The sequence below is a fragment of the Toxotes jaculatrix genome, chromosome 2 (assembly GCF_017976425.1).
Source record: "Toxotes jaculatrix isolate fToxJac2 chromosome 2, fToxJac2.pri, whole genome shotgun sequence".
Lineage (NCBI taxonomy): Eukaryota > Metazoa > Chordata > Actinopteri > Toxotidae > Toxotes > Toxotes jaculatrix.
The window spans coordinates 1,135,166-1,156,220 of NC_054395.1; positions in this window are offsets into that span (position 1 = coordinate 1,135,166).

Sequence of the window (21,055 nt, forward strand, 5' to 3'; positions counted from 1 at the left end):
AATGCTTCGTTAGCATTAGCGTTAGCATTAGCACCCGGTGGGATGTAAACAATGGTGACGAACACCGCGGTGAACTCCCGTGGCAGATAGTGCGGCCAACATTTCACTGTCATAAGTTCTATCGCATTTCTACCGAATTTTTTTTCCTGCCAAATCCTCTGCCAGGTACGCTGAACCATCAGCACAGAGAGAACTATCATATGGGACAGACGCTGAGACTCTGGTCTCCTCTTCCAAGAAGAAGATGACACATTTCTTGCAGTGTGCCGAGGCCTGAAGAAGACCCACATGGGTCGAAACGCTGAAAGCTCTCAGAGAAAAACAGATGGCACCTTTTTATTTTTATTTTTTTTTTTTATTTTAATGACTTTATTGATCCCTCCCGGGGAAATTACTCTCTGCATTTTACCCACACCAAGTGAACAAAACACACACACAAGCATGCACATGCACTAGAGACACTGGGGCAGGGGGCTGCCTAGTGAGGCGCCCGGGGAGCTAGGGTAGATCGGTGCCTTGCTCAGGGGCACCACAGCCATGGTCGCAGAGGCGCGTCTCCTTCACCACCCCCGTATCTGTTTTTTTTTTTTTTTTGCGCTTCGTCGAGGGATCAAACTCATGATCCTCTGATCTCAGGCCAGTCCAAAGTCCAAAGCCGCACTCTTAACTTGCTGCTCCACAGCTGGCAGAAAGAGTGAGGAAAGGCACAAAGCTAAGCTTTCCTCACCTTCAAAAGAGGACTCTTGAACCGCACATGGGCCTGGCCCTTACCCCCCACTGAAAGAATGAAGAGGCTTCAGCTACCAGGCATCAGCATTAGAAGAGGGTGAGCAGCGTGGTGGACAAGCAGAACTCCCATGGTCTCTTCATTCTGAGGAGGAAGAGAGCTGCTGGGAAAGAGAAAAACACCTGCCAGGCACAAGAGAGACTGTTACCGCTCAGACATGCTCATGAGGTTGGGCACAACTTTGTAGACCAGATCTTCTTCGGGGGACCAGAGCACTGTGGAGGGCGAGAAGGGCTGCTGCAAAAAGAGCCATCTTCCCTGTCATGATGCAGTTCTGCTGCCTCTGGGGTTTTGCTTTCTGTTTTGTTTTATCTCTGTGTGCATGTTGGTGTGTTTGTCTTCTGTGTGGGTGTGTGGATTCCTGGGTGGCTCCTCCCTACTCCCTCCTCCTCATCAGGATGATTCCACTCACCTGTGCGCAATCTGGTGGCAATCTACTTCCCCCCTCGAGTATAAAAGGCTCGGCTTTCCTGTCAACCCTCGCCAGATCATTGTGTCATCTCCCTGGTGACTAGATCCCTGTGCGCCTAGTGATTTACCACTGTGGCATTATTACCTGTTTTCTCTTGTGGATTTTTCTTCCCTGACTCTTCTAACCACCCTGTTCTCATCTCCTGCAGACTCCACCGGTTTCCCCTGTCTGAGCTGTCTCCGCCACGCCGCCCTGGAATCCCTCCTGTCTTCTGTCTCCTCTTTTATTTTGTTTGAACTCTGAGAATAAACTGTTTTACACCGCTCAAAATTTCTCTTTGTCTGAACATGGTTTTCAGCTCCTATTACAGAAATATGACAGTGCAGGTGACCAAGAAGCCACAACAAGAACCAGGCCACGCCAATCCTCTCCCCCCTATTCCACTTCTCCTTCACCAACCCACCAAAATACCTATCCTCTAAGATTCCTTCCTGTCTCCTTCCCTACTGCAATTCCTTCCTCACCAGTGCAACACATAGACAATGGGAAAGATCCCTATCCCCCTCATCTCCACTCTCATACAAAAAAGACCAGAAGGGATATAAGCCTAAACACCAGACCAGCTCCTGTAAATTGATTTTTAACAAGCTGACATAAGATCATCCCGGTGTAAGAACAGAGGCGCATCTCATTTCTATTTACACTCCTGCTGATAAAGATGGTGGAGCGTGAAAAACCATTTACATGCTGACAAATGATGTGACAGATGGAGGTCACAACTTGGTGAGGATGACATCACTTGGTGACCAATCCCAATTTGTGGTGTACCAGCTGAAGGTGAAGCTTCCCACGTTGCACTGCCAGTGTGTGGAGACATCAAGGTGGAGTTCTTACTCTAAAAGGAGAGCAGGATAAAGGGGTGAGCAGTGTGGTGGACAAGGAGAGCTCCCATGGTCCTGTCATTCTGAGAAGAAAGAGGGATGTTAAAACCCACAATCCCATCGTCCCAAAACAAACTGACATAAAACATAGCTGCTGTTTAATAGTTTGAAATGTTGAGCACATTCATTATTGTTCTATAATTGTATGTTGTATGAATAGACGTATGCTTATGAATGTTATGGCATCTGGACTTACAACACAGGCAGTCCTTTAAAAAAAGAGGAAAAAAAAAACTCCACACGGACTCTGCCTTGACGTGGCATGGGGGCTCGCGTGCCTCCGTGATCCTAGGGACTCTGCAGAATGGCTTTACCCAGCACAGCATACTCCTGCCTTACCACACAGGAGTCACACATGGCTGGGTATAGCCATTCTGGAAGAGCCCCTGGGTGAGAGGCCAGACCAAAGAGTCCCAAATCCTTTACCTGTAACACCGCCCTGTGGAGTTTCTTCCAAGGTTACACCCACTTCCTACACACTCGAGGGTGGGCTCACTTGGAAAGCTTGTGTCCGCAAGTGTATACTTGGTGGACGGCTGCTGGACATATACTGCTGCCGTGGCCAAGGCTGCATGTGAAGCAAGTTGTTAGCTCATGGAATAACATTATCAACGGTCCATATCTGCTTAAACCGGTAAGTGTGTGTTCTGTGACTACGTTCAGAGCAGGTTTTGCGGTGCTGTCCATCTTATTATTTCGCATTAAAGAATGAGTTGTTTAGTTTAACCCCTTAACACTCTGGCCAAATTTGCCCAAAACGCCTGTCAAAAACGTACAAAGCTGTCCTTGAGCCCTTAGGAAGACAAAAGTTTGGTCTCTTTGTGAAGTTAACACTCTAAAGTTTTTATTTCAGCAGTCTGATGTACTGTAATTGTAACTGGTCTGTAGTAAGAGAATATTAAACAGAAAAAAAAATGTTTTTTTTTCCTCGCCTGGATTTTTTTTGTAAAAATGCATCTTTCTAATAACCTGGGCTTGTAGGTTAGGATTAGATGATACAATATTTCTGTAGACTGAAGTCCTACCCATTCCATGTTAAAATTTCATAGTAATTGTACAAGAAATGACTGTTTTGCACAGGTTTTTCAGTGGGTGTGTCCAGGCGTTCTCAAGAGCTATCCAAAATGGCCACTTCAACATACAGACATCAATGACAGCTCTAATGAAAGGTGACACTTAGAGGAATCATAATCCATATTTATTCCTCTAATGTATTAATATTAATATTCATATTCATATTCACAATTAGTAGTACAGAAATAAAGTTATGGAAGAAAAAACATTGAATGCTCATTATTCTATTGAAACTAAACGTGCATTATAAGAAATTAGTCAGAAAAAGTGCTATGGTCAGAAATCAACACCTTTATGTGAATGAATCACATAGTATTCACAGCAAACTGTTTACATATTTACAATTTCACCTTCCTAAGTTTGGCCGCCTGGTTAGCTCAGTTGGTAGAACATGAGACTTAATATCTCAGGGTCGTGGGTTTGAGCCCCTCTCTGGACGGCACCACCTCCACCTCCCCAGGTGGTGAGCCCACCGTAGAATTTCGGTGTGGACTGGGCAGCTGAAACTTGGGTAGCGGGGGTTACAGACACAGGAGAGAATGAGAGAGAGAACGGCCCCTAAAGAGACAACATGCTGAGAAGGTGACAAAATGAGTAACTGCAGGAAAATTAATTCATTTTACACGTAATTTTACATTATTTTGTTAATAAATTAATTTAAGCAACAAAAAACATCTGCGGAGCCCCTGGGGAGCTGAAAGAACCGGCACTTTTTAGTGAGCCGAGCCATAAGAAAATCACTACTGTTTTTTCGCACGTACGCACGACTAGCTGACATCCAGTATATTTGTTTACGCACGGTCTTGTAGCCCCTCCTCCTTCCACAACCCCAACATGTGACACTTCCCTGTGACTGGAATTTCATTGGCTACACGGCCATTAGATCAGATTCAGCGTAAGATATGATAGGCGGAAACAACAAGCGTAAGAGTAGGGGGTGTACTTTAACGTGATAGCCGCTCATTGGCTATTTCTGGCTGTGGGGAGGGCATAGATCTTCCTGGATGGTCAAATGAGGTGTCAATCAAAAGCAGAGGGTGGGGACTACAAACCAAGCTCCAAGAAATCAACTTTCAAAACAAAACAGAGGCGACAAAACGTAGAAACGAAGGAGTAATAGTGCGATGTATTTTCCAGTCGGAACAATGCGATTGCAACTTTTGATAATTTATGCACCTAAAGACATGTTTTTGACCGCATTTTTCCACTCGACGTGATTCTTTAGACTTTTCCCGACAAAACAAGACCATTTTTGTTGTTGTTGCGCTGTGTGAACCGCAGGGCGACTAGTAAAAAATTAAAAACAATGAGCGATGACAGTTATTACTTTGATGTTTTTTAGAAGATGGTTTAGTTCTACCTAAAGTCGTTGTTTTATCTTGTAAAGGTTTATATCACTGAAAAGATAAGACTTTCAGCTTTCAATTGATGTGCTGCATGTGCACCACCTTAAATGTAGTAGTTATGTAGGTACAAAAATACACAGACATGTCCGAGAAATAGCATGACGGCCCACCAGCGGGCCGTCGGAACGTTAAGGGGTTAAGGTGGCCATAATTGGCGGGGTGGTTTGTTAGCGGTGTCGGGTCTGTGAATGTGGACAGAGAGAAGCTTAGTAGGCTAGCAGTGTTGCACTGTGTGCGCAGTCCAATTAGGCAGTTTTACTAAAATACCGCCTGTGATAACATTTGATGGTCACAACTGTGTGCCCAAAATGGACGCTCTATTTATCGATCAGTTACATGAGTTTTAATGATGATGGCAATTTCATTGTAGTTTGTTAGCAAACAGAAGAAGCTTGCATTGCTACTAGCTTACTTGTGTTGACTGGCCTTGACCCTCAGAAGAGACGGGGAAGGGAGGCTCCACATCGTCCTGTACTGGATTCACGCTTTTCGTCAATAGATGGCAGCATAGGATTAGGAATTAATAAGGGAGAAATCACATCTGGAATTTGTTTAGGCAAATTACAAATACTGAGTCACTTTTCTGCTGATGCATTCCGTTCTGGGCGGTCTGGTGGGCAGAATATATTTTTCTATCATACAAAATCATCTTTTATTTCTTTTGCTGGCTTACATTAAAACTGCTGCGTGTTTATTTCACTTTGTGATTAAGCCAGGACTTTTCCCTGTATTACACCTTGGATGATGCTTATCATGTACAGGAGCATGTATGGTGTTGTTAATGCTTCAAGATATATCAATTCAATTCAATTCAATTCAATTTTATTTATATAGCGCCTTCCACAATCAAAATTGTCTCAAAGCGCTTTACAGAGACCCAGAGCCTGACCCCAGAGCAAGCACTTAAGGCGACAGTGGCAAGGAAAACTCCCTTTTAACAGGAAGAAACCTTGAGCAGAACCTGGCTCAGATGGGGGACCCTCCTGCCGATGGCCGGGCTGGGTGAAAGGAGGAAAAGGAGGAAGATAGGACAGCTAGGAATGGAGGAGAGGGGGAGAAAGACATGCAGCATAATACAGACAATGTGGGTCAGTATTTACATTACAGTTAGTGAACAGTTATTGGATAATGTGTGCTCAGCAGATTAGAATTATGAAACAGAGCACGGAGGCAAAAAGCTGTCATGACTGGTAATTATTTACATTACAGTTTGCAAAGAATATTAATCAAATATTTATCTGTAGCAGAACGGAACATTAAACATGTTAGAAATAGATCATTGTAAACAATAAACAGCAGCAGGTGGGTGGAGCCAGGACCATAGGACATGCAGCTCCGGAGCCAGAGGTACCTGCAGTAAGGTACAGAGAAAGAGAGACCAGAGAGAAACAAACACAGGACTACGGGACAGAGAGGACACAGAGTTAATGACATGTAATAAAGGCTAATAAATTTGAGAGTGGGTCTGAGGAGAGAAAGAGAAAGAAGAAGAAGTGCGCAGTAAATCATGGGATGTCCCCCAGCAGCCTAGGCCTATAGCAGCATAACTAGGGGATGATTCAGTTGCCTGAGCCAGCCCTACTAAGGGCTATATCCTTAACTGTAACAGTGTCTATAGAGATAATTGTGACTAACTATAAGTTTAATAAATAACTAGGACTGTAACTACAACTAATTATAAGCTTTATCAAACAAGAAGGTTTTAAGCTTCGTTTTAAAATTAGAGAGGGTGTCTGCTTCCCGAACCCAAACTGGCAGTTGGTTCCATAGGAGAGGGGCCTGGTAGCTAAAGGCTCGGCCTCCCATTCTACTTTTAGAGATTTTGGGAACCATAAGCAAACCTGCATTCTGGGAACGAAGCAATCTGTTAGGATGATATGGTACTATCAGCTCTTTGAGATATGAAGGAGCCTGGCCATTGAGGGCCTTATATGTAAGGAGAAGGATTTTAAAATCAATTCTGGATTTTACAGGAAGCCAATGAAGAGAAGTTAGTACAGGAGTAATGTGATCTCTCTTGCTAATTCCAGTCAGTACTCTCGCTGCAGCATTTTGGATCAGCTGGATGCTTTTTAGATAGTTAACTGGACATCCTGATAATAGGGAATTACAGTAGTCCAGCCTAGAAGTAACAAAAGCATGGACTAATTTTTCAGCATCACTCTGCGACAGAATGTTCCTAATCTTACTGATATTGCGCAGGTGAAAGAAGGCGGTCCTAGAGACTTGTTTTATATGTGAGTTAAAGGACAGATCCTGATCAAAAATAACTCCAAGGTTCCTCACAGTCGTACTGGAGGCTAAATTAATGCCATCCAGAGTAACTATATGATTAGATAAACTGTTTCTGAGGTGTTTGGGACCAAACAAAATAACCTCAGTTTTGTCTGAATTCAGAAGAAGAAAGTTACAGGTCATCCAGGCCTTTATGTCTTTAAGACATGCCTGAAGTATGGTTAACTGATCTGTTTCGTCTGGTTTCATAGATTAATATAGCTGGGTATCATCCGCATAGCAATGGAAATTTATTCCATGCTTCCTGATAATATTGCCTAGGGGAAGCATGTATAAGGTGAACAGTATCGGTCCAAGCACAGAACCCTGTGGAACTCCATGACTTACTCTGGTATATATGGAGGGATTATCATTAACATGGACAAACTGGTATCTATCTGATAGATATGATTTAAACCAGCCTAGTGCTGTTCCTTTAATCCCAATAACATGTTCCAATCTATCCAATAGGATATTATGATCAATGGTGTCAAATGCAGCACTAAGATCTAGCAGGACAAGTATAGAGACGAGTCCATTATCTGATGCTATAAGAAGGTCGTTGGTAACTTTCACCAGTGCTGTCTCTGTGCTATGATGAACTCTAAATCCTGACTGAAAAACTTCAAACAAACCGTTCCTATGTAGATGGTCGCACAACTGAGTTGCAACAGCCTTTTCAAGAATTTTAGAATTAAAGGGGAGATTGGATATAGGTCTATAGTTTGCCAAAATGTCAGAGTCCAGAGAAGGCTTTTTAAGTAAAGGTTTGATAACTGCAACCTTAAAAGCCTGTGGGACATATCCTGTAACCAACGAGAGATTTATCTGATCTAATATGTGAGTGCCAATCAAAGGCAACACATCTTTAAGAAGTCTGGTCGGGATAGGATCCAAAAGACATGTTGATGATTTAGATTTAGAAACTATTGAAGTCAATTCAGCTAGATCTATGGGAGAGAAACAGTCTAACGACAAATCAGGACTGGCAGACATTTCTAAAGATGCTGTTCTAGACATACCTACATCATTAACAGTTGTAGGCAGGATGAGATGGATTCTGTCTCTAATGTCTACTATTTTGTTGCTAAAGAAGCTCATAAAGTCATTACTAGTGAGAGCTAGAGGGATGGATGGTACAACAGAGCTATGGCTCTTTGTCAGCCTGGCTACAGTGCTGAAAAGAAACCTAGGGTTGTTCTTGTTTTCCTCTATTAATGATGAGTAATAGGCAGTTCTTGCCTTACGAAGGGCTTTTTTATACGTTATAAAGCTGTCTTTCCAGGCTAGGCGGAATTCCTCTAAATTAGTGGATAACCATTTCCTTTCCAGCTTTCGTGATATCTGCTTTAAAGTACGTATTTGTGAATTGTACCATGGAGCTAGCTTCCTCTGATTACTGACCTTCTTTTTCAAAGGGGCAACAGAGTCAAGGGTTGAACGCAATGAAGCAGCAGTATTATCAACTAGATAGTCTATATCTGCTGGAGTAACGTTTAGGCCATTGCCCTCTGTAAGACTGGCACATGGCAGAGGAGATAATAAAGATGGAATAGCTTCCTTATATTTGATAACAGCATTATCAGACAGAAATCTACAGTAGTTAATTTTTTTCTCAGATGCTGTGCAGTTCATTATTGTAAATTCAAATGTTACTAAAGAATGATCAGATAAAACAGGGTTCTGAGGGAATACTGTCAAATATTCAGCTTCTATGCCATAGGTTAGTACAAGATCAAGGGTGTGATTAAAACAGTGAGTTGGTTTGTTAACATTTTGTAAAAAGCCAATTGAGTCTAATACTGAATAGAAAGCAGTCTTAAGGCTGTCATTGTGGGTATCGACATGAATATTAAAGTCGCCCACTATAATTACTCTATCCGCACTAAGCACTAAATCAGATAAAAATTCAGTGAATTCAGACAAAAACTCTGAGTAAGCAGCAGGTGGACGATACACCACAGCAAATAGTACTGGTTTTTCTGTCTTCCAATTTGGATGTGAGAGGCTGAGGATAAGGCTTTCAAATGTACTATATTTCGGCTTAGGTCTAGGATTAATTAATAAACTTGAGTGGTAGATTGCTGCCACTCCTCCTTCTCGGCCTGTGCCTCGAGGAATGTGATAATTAATATGACTAGCAGGGGTTGACTCATTTAGACTGACATACTCTTCCTCCTGCAGCCAGGTCTCAGTCAGACAGAATAAATCAATCTGCTGATCCATTATCAAATCATTCACTAACAGAGATTTAGACAAGAGAGATCTAATGTTTAATAGCCCACATCTCACACATATCATATTGCTAAAATTGTGAAATTGTAATATGAGCTGCTTTTTGTTATTTTGCAAATGAATGCATCTGCAACAAAACTGAATGTGTTACATGTCTCTTGTGTTTCAGGATTTGGTCATATGCAGTGCAAAGTTTGCAAGTTCACAAGCTCCAGTCAAGAAATTCTTCTGAAACATTGCTGTCTTCATCACAGAAAAGGTGCACACCAGCCTTGTATTCATATAGACTGTGTTTGTGTATTCAAAACACCTGATGCACTGAGGTCACACCTCTCTAGATGTCACACAACTGTGAGAATTCATGAAAATTCAACCTTTCACTGTGAATTGTGTGACAAACAGGTGTGCAGTTCTAAAACTTTTCTTCACCATCTTTCACCATCATCATTTGAAGAATCGCAAGACTGTAAAATGTGAGGATGTCACGATATGATTATGAAAAGTTTCTTGAACCATTGATTAAAGATATAAGGTTTCTAGAAGAACAAAGAATGTTTGTTAAAGTTGTGGATCAGTTTGTCAAGGGTACTGTGTTTTGTGTGTGTGCAGATAACCTTGCAGCACACAGCCTTGCAGGCTTTCATGAAAGTTTCATTGTGTCACATTCTGCTCTGCCCTCTCCTGCCCTGCTGCTCAGCCACACCCCCTCATCAGCGCAACTACTTCCACCTGCTGCTATCACTGTCACATTGCTCAGCCACACCCCCTCATCAGCCCAACTACTTCCACCTGCCCACCAATCAACCCAGTATATATGCAGCCTTATCCCCTCACTCTTTGCCAGATTGTCTTCGCTCACATGCCTGACTCTCCAGCATTCATTTCCGGACTGCTTACCTGTTATCGACCTGTTTTGCTCCTGACCTTGCTTCGCGTCTCTGCCCCGGTAACCCACCAGCCTTCTGTCTTCGACTACGAGTACTGCCTGCCTGTTCTCCGTTCTTCACCTGCCTGTGGCTGCTCGGCTCCCAGCTTCACCTCCCCGGCTCTTCCCCTCTGTCCTCAGCTCCTCCGGATCCACGCCAAGCCCTTATTCTCAACCACCTTCCAGCAAGACCTCACCAGCAGTGAGTTAGAGACATTTCTCTTCCCTGAACTCGTGGAGCCAGTTAAGAACTGTTGGACTGATTACCTGCTCACGATCCTCCCATACTCCCTGTCTGCCCTGTTGGTCCTGTGGTTAAGTGCTTGCCTTGCACACGGGAGACCTGAGTTCAAACCCTGTTGTACTCACCTGCACTGCATCCTCTGGTTAATAGTGTGCTTGTTGAATAAAGACTATTTATGCTGATTTGTGCTGCAATTGGGTTCACTCTATACCTGTTACACATTGTTGAGAAGTTTTGTCGATTTTGTTTAATAAGCCGGGACCAAATTGCAGCCGCTGAATTAAGTGATTTCCCATTGAGGGATATTGATCAACACAACACTTTTGTGGAAGAGCTTATGCAGAATGATAATCTTCAAAGCATTTGTGGGGTAAAAAATGACTGTGTGCTGAGGAAAAATGGACTTTTCTTTCATCCAATCACTGGATTTCCTCCAGATGCTTTGCATGACCTTTTTGAAGAGGTTGTCCATGTAAAACTATCCCTGTGTTTGAAACATCTCATCTCCAAAGGTTACATTACATTTGATGCATTGAATGACTGCATAAAATCATTTCCTTACAAGTTTTCAGACAAAGTAAACAAACCACAAAAAATCCCAAAAGCAGGCTTTGAAAAAGGAACAGTTGGTGGTAATGCACATGAAAACTGGACACTGCTGCGCCTGCTTCCTTTCATAATAGGAAATAAGATACCAGAACAGGAGCCTGCATGGGAGATTTTAATGGACCTTAAGGAAATAGCTGACATTGCAGTGTCAAACGAGCTCTCGGAGGAAGCACTGTTTTACTTTTCGTCTAAACTACGTGATTATGTCAAGTTGCTTGCCAGCACCTTTCCAGAGTTCAAATTAAAGCCGAAACACCATTTCATTGACCACTATCCACACCTCATCCACTGTTACGGGCCTTTGGTGGAATTATGGACAATGAGATTGGAAGCTAAGCATAGCTTCTTTAAAAAAGTGCTCCATGACACCTAGAATTGGAAAAATGTGCTGCTCACTCTTTCCTCAAAACATCAGCAAATGATGGCATTGCATTTGGACAGTCAGAAACTTTTCAAGCCACAACCGTATGTTGAACTGTAAAAGTGGTCAGGGTTTCACAACTGGAAACTTCACTCCTCTCCTGTGCTGGCGATGACTCCCTGCCAGAGGCGTTAAACCAGTTCTATTCAAGATTTGAGGCTCACAACTACTCGGTGGTGAGAAAGGACGCCCCTCCCCCTAACAACCCGGTACTCAGCCTGTCCACTTCTGAAGTGAGAAGGACCCTACTCAGAGTCAACCCACGAAAAGCTGCTGGGCCGGATGGTATACCGGGTCATGTGCTGAGGGAGTGTGCAGATCAACTGACCAACATCCTCACTGACATCTTCAACATCTCACTGTCCACCACCGTCGTCCCCACCTGCTTCAAGTCCACCACCATCATCCCCGTCCCGAAGAAACCCTCAGTGACTTGTCTCAATGACTACTGCCCAGTTGCACTGACATCCACCATCATGAAGTGCTTTGAAAGGCTAGTAATGAGACACATCAAGTCACAACTACCAGCCACACTGGACCCAATGCAGTTTGCGTACCGCCCCAACCGCTCCACAGACGATGCCATCAACACCGCCATCCACCTGGCTCTCTCTCACCTGGACCAGAAGGACACATATGTTAGGATGCTGTTCATTGACTTCAGCTCAGCATTCAACACCATCATCCCTCAACAGCTGATAACAAAACTAGGTGAACTTGGACTGAACACAACACTCCGAAACTGGATCCTGGACTTCCTAGTAGGCAGACCCCAAGCAGTCAGGATCGGGAGCAAGACATCCAGCACAACAGTACTGAGCACAGGAGCACCCCAGGGCTGCGTGCTCAGCCCGCTATTGTTCACACTCCTCACCCACGACTGTGTGGCAACGCACAGCTCTAACCACATCATCAAGTTTGCTGATGACACGACCGTGGTGGGCCTGATCAGCGGAGACAACGAAGCCCCGTACAGAGAGGAGGTGGCACAGCTCAGCAGCTGGTGTACTGATAACAACCTGCTCCTCAACGTGGACAAAACAAAAGAACTGGTCATCGACTTCAGACGGACTTTGCACACACACACCCCACTGTGCATTGACAACCTTCCCGTGCAGATTGTCCAGAGCACAAAGTTTCTGGGCGTACACATAACAGACGACCTCTCATGGACTAAGAACACCACACACATCACAAAGAAAGCCCAGCAGCGTCTGTACTTCCTGAGAAGACTGCGCAAAGCTCATCTCCCAACCTCCATCCTCACAACTTTCTACAGAGGAACGATTGAGAGCATCCTCAGCGGCGCCATCACATCGTGGTATGGCAACTGCACTGCTGCAGACCGTAAGGCCCTGCAGCGGATTGTGAGGACAGCTGAAAAGATCACCGGGGTCTCTCTGCCCCCCCTCTCAGACATTTATAGCTCCCGCTGTCTGCGGAAAGCTAAGAACATTATCAGAGACACTTCCCACCCCTCCCACGGACTATTCACGTTGCTACCATCAGGTAGAAGGCTCCGCAGCATCACTGCCCGCACCTCCAGGATGGGGAAGAGCTTCTTCCCCCAGGCGGTCAGACTGCTAAACAACGTCAGGACTATTGGACTGTAGTTTACGTACCAGTTCAACCAGCACACCGCACCTTATGCCTCGTGCAATTTCTTGCTGCTTTTTCTACCTCATATTGACTAGGACAGTCTGTGCAATCATACCACTAGCCACAGAGCTCTGCTAAAAAACCATGCCCTGTCTAGCGTGTCTGTTTAGGTCACTTTAACTCTGACCTGTTGTGTTTACAACTGTGTTGTAATGTATGTAAATATGATTGAGTGTGTGGGGGTGTGTGTGTGGGTGAGTGTGTGGGGGTGAGTGTGTGTGTGTGGGTGTGTGTGTGTGTGTGTGAGTGGGTGTGTGTGCGTGTGTATGTAGTAAGTAAAATAAGGGTGTATGTAGGTATTGTTGTGGATAGGCACTTGTGTGTTGAATCTGTGTAGTCTCAAATAGTGTATGTAGGCACTATTACGTATTTGTCTTGTCCATACTGTGTTGTAACAGTTGTGTGTATCACCAATCGCTCCCGGTGAAACATTGTCTCGTCTCACTATGTACTGTGTATATGGCTGAAACAACAATAAAAACCTACTTGAACTTGAAATTCAGAAGAAGTACCCACACGTTGACAGTGTGTCTTTCTCTAAATCAGTTCACCTGCATGGAACTGGGTATGCTGAGGGCATGATTGTATCTGCTGGGCATGCAGTGCCCTCCCAGAATTCCACAAGATTGTGGCCCTTCTTGTTGATGTTGAGCAAGTGACACTCACATGTAAAAGACTTTCCTCTTGGTACATTGAACATTTCAGGTCATACCAGCTTGTTGAAGGCCACCTTGTTGAACTCATACTCCTGGAACAAGAGTTGCTGACGGATTATTAGCCTACACAGTTGGCGGAAAGCTGATGGTAACCACAAGGACGTTCATTCTTCAGTAAAGGATCTCAAGATATGGTATGTAGTCTGACAAAAAGTATTTTCCTTTTGTTCATATCATTCTATTTATTTCTGTGGCTCTTCATCCTTACATCACACTTTGATTACATAACCCTGGACTGACACTTCTAATATTTAGAGATAAAATGATAAGCTAATCAATTATTAGGTAAATCTTGGAAAATATCTGTAATGTATCAAATTATCCAATACTTTCGACTTGGGTTTCACTAGTTTCTCTCTCCACTTTTCAGGCATTGTTACTTGGTGTGGCTATCTCTCTGAAAGAAGCGCGGCAACTCCAGCTTCCTCAAGTACCAGAATCTGTGGACCAGCCTGCTGATGTCATTAAAGAGAGACTTGAACTTCAAGGTGATTTTTCAGTGCAATTTGAAGATCCAGACTTTGGAAATGCACTATGCAGTTTGACAACAATGTCTGAACTACCAGCCGAGCGTGCAGTTCTGCATATTGTTGGGGACAGTGATTCTTCTTCTCTTAACCAGTCTATTGGTTCAGTGTCCTCCCTCCATACAGCCAGTATCCACTCTGATGATATCAGGTCCAGCTTTACTGATTCCATCCAGACCAGTTTAAGGCATGTCACACAGTGACACACACACAGTGGCCCTCTCCTTTGCCTATCCCTAAGTTCTCGACGGCAACGAGACTTCTGAGAAGTCAAAGAAGGGCCTTGATGTAACCAGAGAAATTCAAATGGAAATTTGGGATAAAATTGCATGGGCCATCTTTGAAATCAGAAGCTACCCTGAGAGAGATGAACTGGAATCTGTTGCCTCTTCACTGGTTCTCAAGTGTCCATGCCTAAAGGAACCAGGCAGCATCACAGGCTATGAGGGATGGAAAACAAGCATCAAGTACAAGCTTGGAAACTTAAGATCCAAGTTGCGTCGTACAGGCTGCAATGAGGTGGATGTAAACAGTAAAAGAAAAGGGGGTGCTGAGGACAACAGTCCATTCACCCTGAAAAGGCCCAAATGTGGAGAGGTTAACCATGTTCCAGATTATCCACAACACCACAATGATTTCACTCTTGAAGAGGAAAGACTTCACCTAGTTGAAGAAATGAAGAAGAAAAAAAGGGACACAACATACAGCACAAGATGGAGCTGACATTTTCCCTTAGACGTAAAGAGATTGTTGAGGGACAGCCCATGGTATCAGAGGTCCAAGAGAGACGGCCTGCGCTGTTTTCGTGTGAGCAGGTAAGGCTGAGATTGGTGTAATTTTCAGTTGTCTTTACATTTAACACTGTGGCTACAAAAAAATACATCATTTTAACTGTATTATTCAGATTTCTCAAGAATTTCGTCAGATCACAAGCAAAGACCTCCTGGAGTCTTTCAGAGCATCCCTTGACATTTATGTGCATCGCCTGCTGAGACTGTACTGGGCTAGGAAGGGGGCTTTTGGCCAGAAAATGTAGGATGTCCTTGATGCACTTGATGAAAATGTAATTTACTGTAAATGTCTGAAGCTAATGCATGCATAAATAAAAAATCAAAACAAAAAACAAGAACGTTTCATTTACATGCAGACCATCAAACTGCTGAGTTTTTCAGGAAAACAGTGGAGAGTCATCAGAATGTCAGCTAATGCAAATGGTTCATTGTTGACATTCACTATTTGAATTATGGATTGTAACATTTAGTTTTTAAAGCAAAGCACAGCAGGTTAGTAGACGTCATAATTGATTACTTAAAATAAAAGCCTAAGTACAAGGCCTGGCTTTTTGTTTAAATTTGCAAATTAGTCTCAGCCTATGCTAATTTGCTTAGATTTCTGATTTAGAAATCCAGAATGTAGACAAATTGACCAGTAAATGAATTAAATGTGTTCGTCTAAAGCAGGATCTGACCTGAAGTGTTTGACTTTTGTAATGAAGATGGCACTGTACCACACCATCCTGCTTGCTCCAGGTTACACACCAGTCATAAGGAGGGCTAAGAAGGTTATTAAAAACATCAAAGAGTGGACAGTGGAAAGTATCCAAACCCTACAAGGATGCTTTGATCCACAGACTGGGACAGCCTTCTTTCCTCCTCCGCATCATACATCTCCTTCTGTGTCAACATCATCATCCCATCTAAAACAGTCACCATCTACCCCAACAATAAACCCTGGATCACCAAAGAACTCAAGGAGATCCTGAACAAGAAGAAGAGAATTTTCTTCACGGGCTCTGCACTGGAAAAACATATCCTGGGGTTGTACGGTGTATGGAACACAGGATAATGCTTTAACCCAGGGGCTAGTTAATGCTAGTAAGAGGGTTTTGGAAAGCCCCTTCTTTCTCTTATTTTTTTTCTTTCTCATGTTTTGTGAAGAACCAGGAAACCTCAGGTGTTAACAACTGCTATGGACCAGGCCATGGAGGCACCAGGAACTAGACACTCAACTCTTCTTCATCATCCATTCAGCTATCCGACCAGACCTTGGATTCTTCAGACACTTGGATTCATCAGGACCTGACATTCTTCATCAGGTATCGCTCCATCACCTAATCCGATTTCAAGAACCAAGCCGTTAATTAGGAAACGAAAATCTATCCCAAATAGGGGACTTCTTAAATCCTGAAAACAGAAAAAACAGAAAAGTTAAAACCTATCCCAAATAGGGGACTTCCTAAATCCTTAAAACAGAAACATAAAAAACAAGGAAAAAACAAAAGATTTAAACTCTGGAATCAACTTAAAACTGACCTTAATGACTCTAATTGGCTATGGTACACACTCCAGGGCTTGATCAACCTAGTGAGGGTCTTCCTCGGGTGAGAGTGTCTAGTGATAATGGCCGAAAGACCCTACAATCCTGGGGTCCACTACTGATGATGTGTCCTAAAAGTTTGACTGAAAAATAAAAATTAAAACAACTTACCTGAATCAGATACTAGTCCTGGACTGTCCTATAAAAGAACAAATATAAACTTAAACCAAGATGAAACAGCTGAAAAGAATGAACCTTTAGGAATGATATTAATATCAGAATGATGCTGAAATTTAAACCCAATCCTTAACTGAAGATAACCACAACAATTTTAAACCTACTGGAAACCAAACCATCTATGATCTATGCTTCTTAGTTTACTAATAATTTACCTAACTTGAATCATAACCCACAATTTCAGGATAATTAAAGAGCATAATACTGTATCAAACCTGATCTGGACCATAATCTCATCTTAACCCTGTAAAGCCTGACACATCAAAAAATAGCCAGAAAATTCATATTTTTTGGAACTGAGACGTTTATTACACCTTTCAATAAAATCAAAACTTTTTTTTGCCAAATCACTTTGTTTCTAACATTTTTTTTTGTATCACATATGATACATTGGGCGATCATGGCAACGTATGGTTTTTTTCTTCTATATAATTTTCTGCGGTGTTATGGAACTGTGTACATTTTTTACTTGCAGTTGCATTTTACGACCAGTAGACGGCGCAGTTGTTTCATTCATGTGTTTTTTGCGTGCATGGGTTTTACAGGAAGTGATATAGGCTAACCCGGATGTTGTTGTTGTTTTTTACCGGCTCCGTAGCAAGAGATTTCTCCGTCCTCACGTTTGTTTTACCCCTTTGTAGTGGCAATATGAGTAAGTAAACATTATTTACCATTAGTAGATTGCAAACGCTTCTGTAGTTTATCATAATTTGTTAATTAACGAGCGGGATGTGATCGCGGACTCTGCACGTAGATCTGTGTGTGTTAGATCCGCTACCTCCGTTAGCAGGCTACATGTAGACTTGTATTATTTACCTTGTGGTAATTGAACCTTTTGTGTATTTGTTTCAGTTTCACAATTTCTGGCAATAAATGCGATCCTGTCACAACTCCAGCCTGTTCCTTGGATAAAATGTCAGAAAGAGTTTAGCTGGCTGTGAATCTCAGTCCAGGACACTAGTCAACACTGGGTGAAGCAGTACAGTGAAATCATAGCACTCGGCGAGGGACGTCGACAAACTGTTGGACACTGACTAGAGAGCCAGTCACAGACACATACTCACCATCACCAGCCCTTCCCAGCCAAGCATAATGGAGACATCGGAGGCTCAAGGTCAAGATTGTGAGGAGACCAAATCACTCTCCGCTCACTCCTTAAAGTCCTCAAAGTCAGAAAGGCTGACTGTTAGATCATCAGCAAGAGCTTCAAGCAGGTCAACGACATCGAGCAGAGCAAGTATGGCAGCAGCAAAGGCTCAAGCGGAAGCACAGGCTGCTAAAGCCAGGCTAGCCTACGCTGAGAAAGAAATGAACATAAAGGTGGAAAAAGCTCGCTTAGAAGCAAGTCTTGGTGTACTTGAGCTACAGAAAGAGGCTGATGCTGCCATGGCCAAAGCAGAGGTGATGGAGCTTGCTGCTGCTCAGCTCGACACTGCAGAGCGAAGTGGTGAGTTTGACTTCTTGCCTACCCAGGCAACACCAGAGCAGAAAGTGACTGATTACATAAATAAACACAATCACACTGAACTTCCTCGAAGTCAGAAAGACACTTTTATGCAGCATTGTGACACCACCTGTCAGCAGAAACACGCGAAACATTTGCCGACATTCACACCTTTTCAACAAGAACCAAATCACCACCAATTCTCACCACTAGATGGCAGCAAACCAACACTACAAAGAGATGTAGTTCAACAAAGTCCTCCCTACAATGTGTTACAGCCACAGTATAGGTTCACTACGAACCACACAGCTTCTGACAACGCAACCAGTGACCTCGCAAGGTTCTTAGCAAAGAGTCAGCTTGTGAGTGGAGGACTGACTAAGTTTGATGACCAACCAGAGACTTATCTGAGCTGGAAGACCACGTTTCAGAGTACCATTGCAGATCTTGGACTAACTGACACTGAAGAAATAAATCTGCTCATCAAGTGGCTGGGCCCTGAGTCCTCTGAACATGCTAAAAGGATGAAAGCAGTCAATATGCGTCACCCATCTGCTGGTTTAAATATGATCTGGACAAGACTTGAAGAATGCTATGGCTCATCAGAAGCAATAGAAAGAGCCCTGTTTTTCAGGATAGAAAACTTTCCAAAGCTCTCCAGCAAAGAACCTCGCAAGCTTCGTGAGCTCTCCGACCTGCTCTGTGAACTGGAAGCTGCAAAGCTAGATGGATACTTACCTGGTTTAAGTTACTTCGACACAGCCAGGGGAGTGAGTCCAATTGTGGAGAAGCTACCCTTTCACCTTCAGGAAAAGTGGACAGCGGTTGGGTCAAGGTTTAAAGAAGACTATAAAGTTGCCTTCCCACCTTTCTCTTTCTTTTCTGAGTTTGTGAGGAAAGAGGCTAGAGCGAGGAATGACCCAAGCTTCACCACAGCTCATCCCTCCTCTGTCAGCTTCAAGAAAGAGAGGCTTCCAGGTAATTACAACACAAGGCCATCAGTCACAGTGCACAAGACAGACGTGTCAACAGATGTACACACACACACACAGCAGTTAAACATGCAAATGAAGATATAAGCAGGCAATGTCCTATACATCACAAACCGCACCCACTGAAAAGATGCAGAGGTTTCCGAACAATGCTATTGGAAGACAGAAAGAAATTCATCAAAGACAATAACATCTGCTATCGTTGCCTTGCATCCACCAGTCATCAGGCAAAAGATTGCAATGTCACTATTAAGTGTGTGGAGTGTGACAGTGAGAGGCACCTGGCAGCTCTCCACCCTGGCCCACCAGTGCAGACACCAAAGCCCCTCTCTTCCTCTAAAGAGCATGGCGGGGAGAGTCTGAGCCCATCAAACCTAGATGTTACCGCCACCTGCACAGAGGTATGTGGAAATGGGATCACAGGGAAATCCTGCTCCAAGATTTGCCTGGGACACGTCTTCCCAGAAGGTCAACGACATAACATCAAGAGGATGTATGCAATCATAGACGATCAAAGTAATCTGTCCCTTGCAAAGACTGAGTTTTTTGATATGTTTAACATCCAGGGCACAGTAGAACCATACACCCTCAAGACTTGTGCTGGCACAACAGAAACATCAGGCAGAAGAGCAAGTGGTTATATGTGGTGGAAAAATACTTTCCTCCTGATGAGAAGTGAAATAGAATTCTTTAGACAGTAATTGTCTTTTGATGTTTTATTATAAAGTAAGGTTTACAGAGTAATCAATTTCTGCAGAAAGGACAGAGCTCACGCAGCATGTCATGCTACAGAGGTCTGACCCCAGGTTACAAGTTACAAGAGTACTTATGCCTGTTTCTCACATACCAGGATGGCAAGGAGGGCAGGGAGACAAAATAATCTGAAGGTCAAAAAATAGAGATAAGTTGTGCTCGGAGGCACCGGAGACATAATAGGTGTCTTCACAAAGTACAGTAAACAAAGTACATTAGGCCACTACAGGTCATGTTATATGTACTTCACCCAGAATTGAATATACGAGTTCATGAGAATATATGAATGTATGTTAAAGAATATATGGTTATATGATAAATTGACATTACAATTCCCCCTTTGGCCATAAAATGGCCACACTAAAGTATATACAAATTTATCATATCATCAGTGACTACATTCCTTTAGGTTTAAGTAGACACATCATTAGCTGATAAATGTTAAAATATGCATTGGCATAAGCTGTTTTTGTAGGACACAGTCATCCTTAGGTTGATAGCAAGCTAGGAAAAAAGTACAAACACTCAAAACATCAACATCAATATCATCACCATCATCATCATCATCATCATCATCATGTGTCTCAGAGGCCATCTGGTGTGTGACTGACCTATCAATAGACCTTACATTGTTGCTCTTGTTGGTGACACAGAGCTTTACTCTGTAGTCACTTTGTTGGAGCTTGGCATGCTACTGGTGGAGGAGGGCGCTCTTTCACCCCTCACTCTTATATTGCAGACGGTTCCAACGCAGCTGAAGGTTAGGGGCAGCGCACGGCGTGCACCCCAGTTGTCTTCCTCAACGTCTGGATGAGTCTTTTTTTCCCCTAGACCATTATTCTGGGTCTAAAGAATTTATGTCGTCTCCTTTGCTTTGATTCTCTGGTGGCTGGTTGTCGGCCTTTGGTTCAGGAACCCGTTTGCAGTGGCTGGCATGTACCCATGTGGCCTTCTCCGCAACCTTTACAGCTGTTTCAGTGGTCAGCAGAACCTGGAACGGGTCCTGGAATCGCCTTTGTTTCCAGTGACGGCGTCTGTGATCTTTGATGAGAACCCAATCTCCAGGCTGTAAGTTGTGGAGGA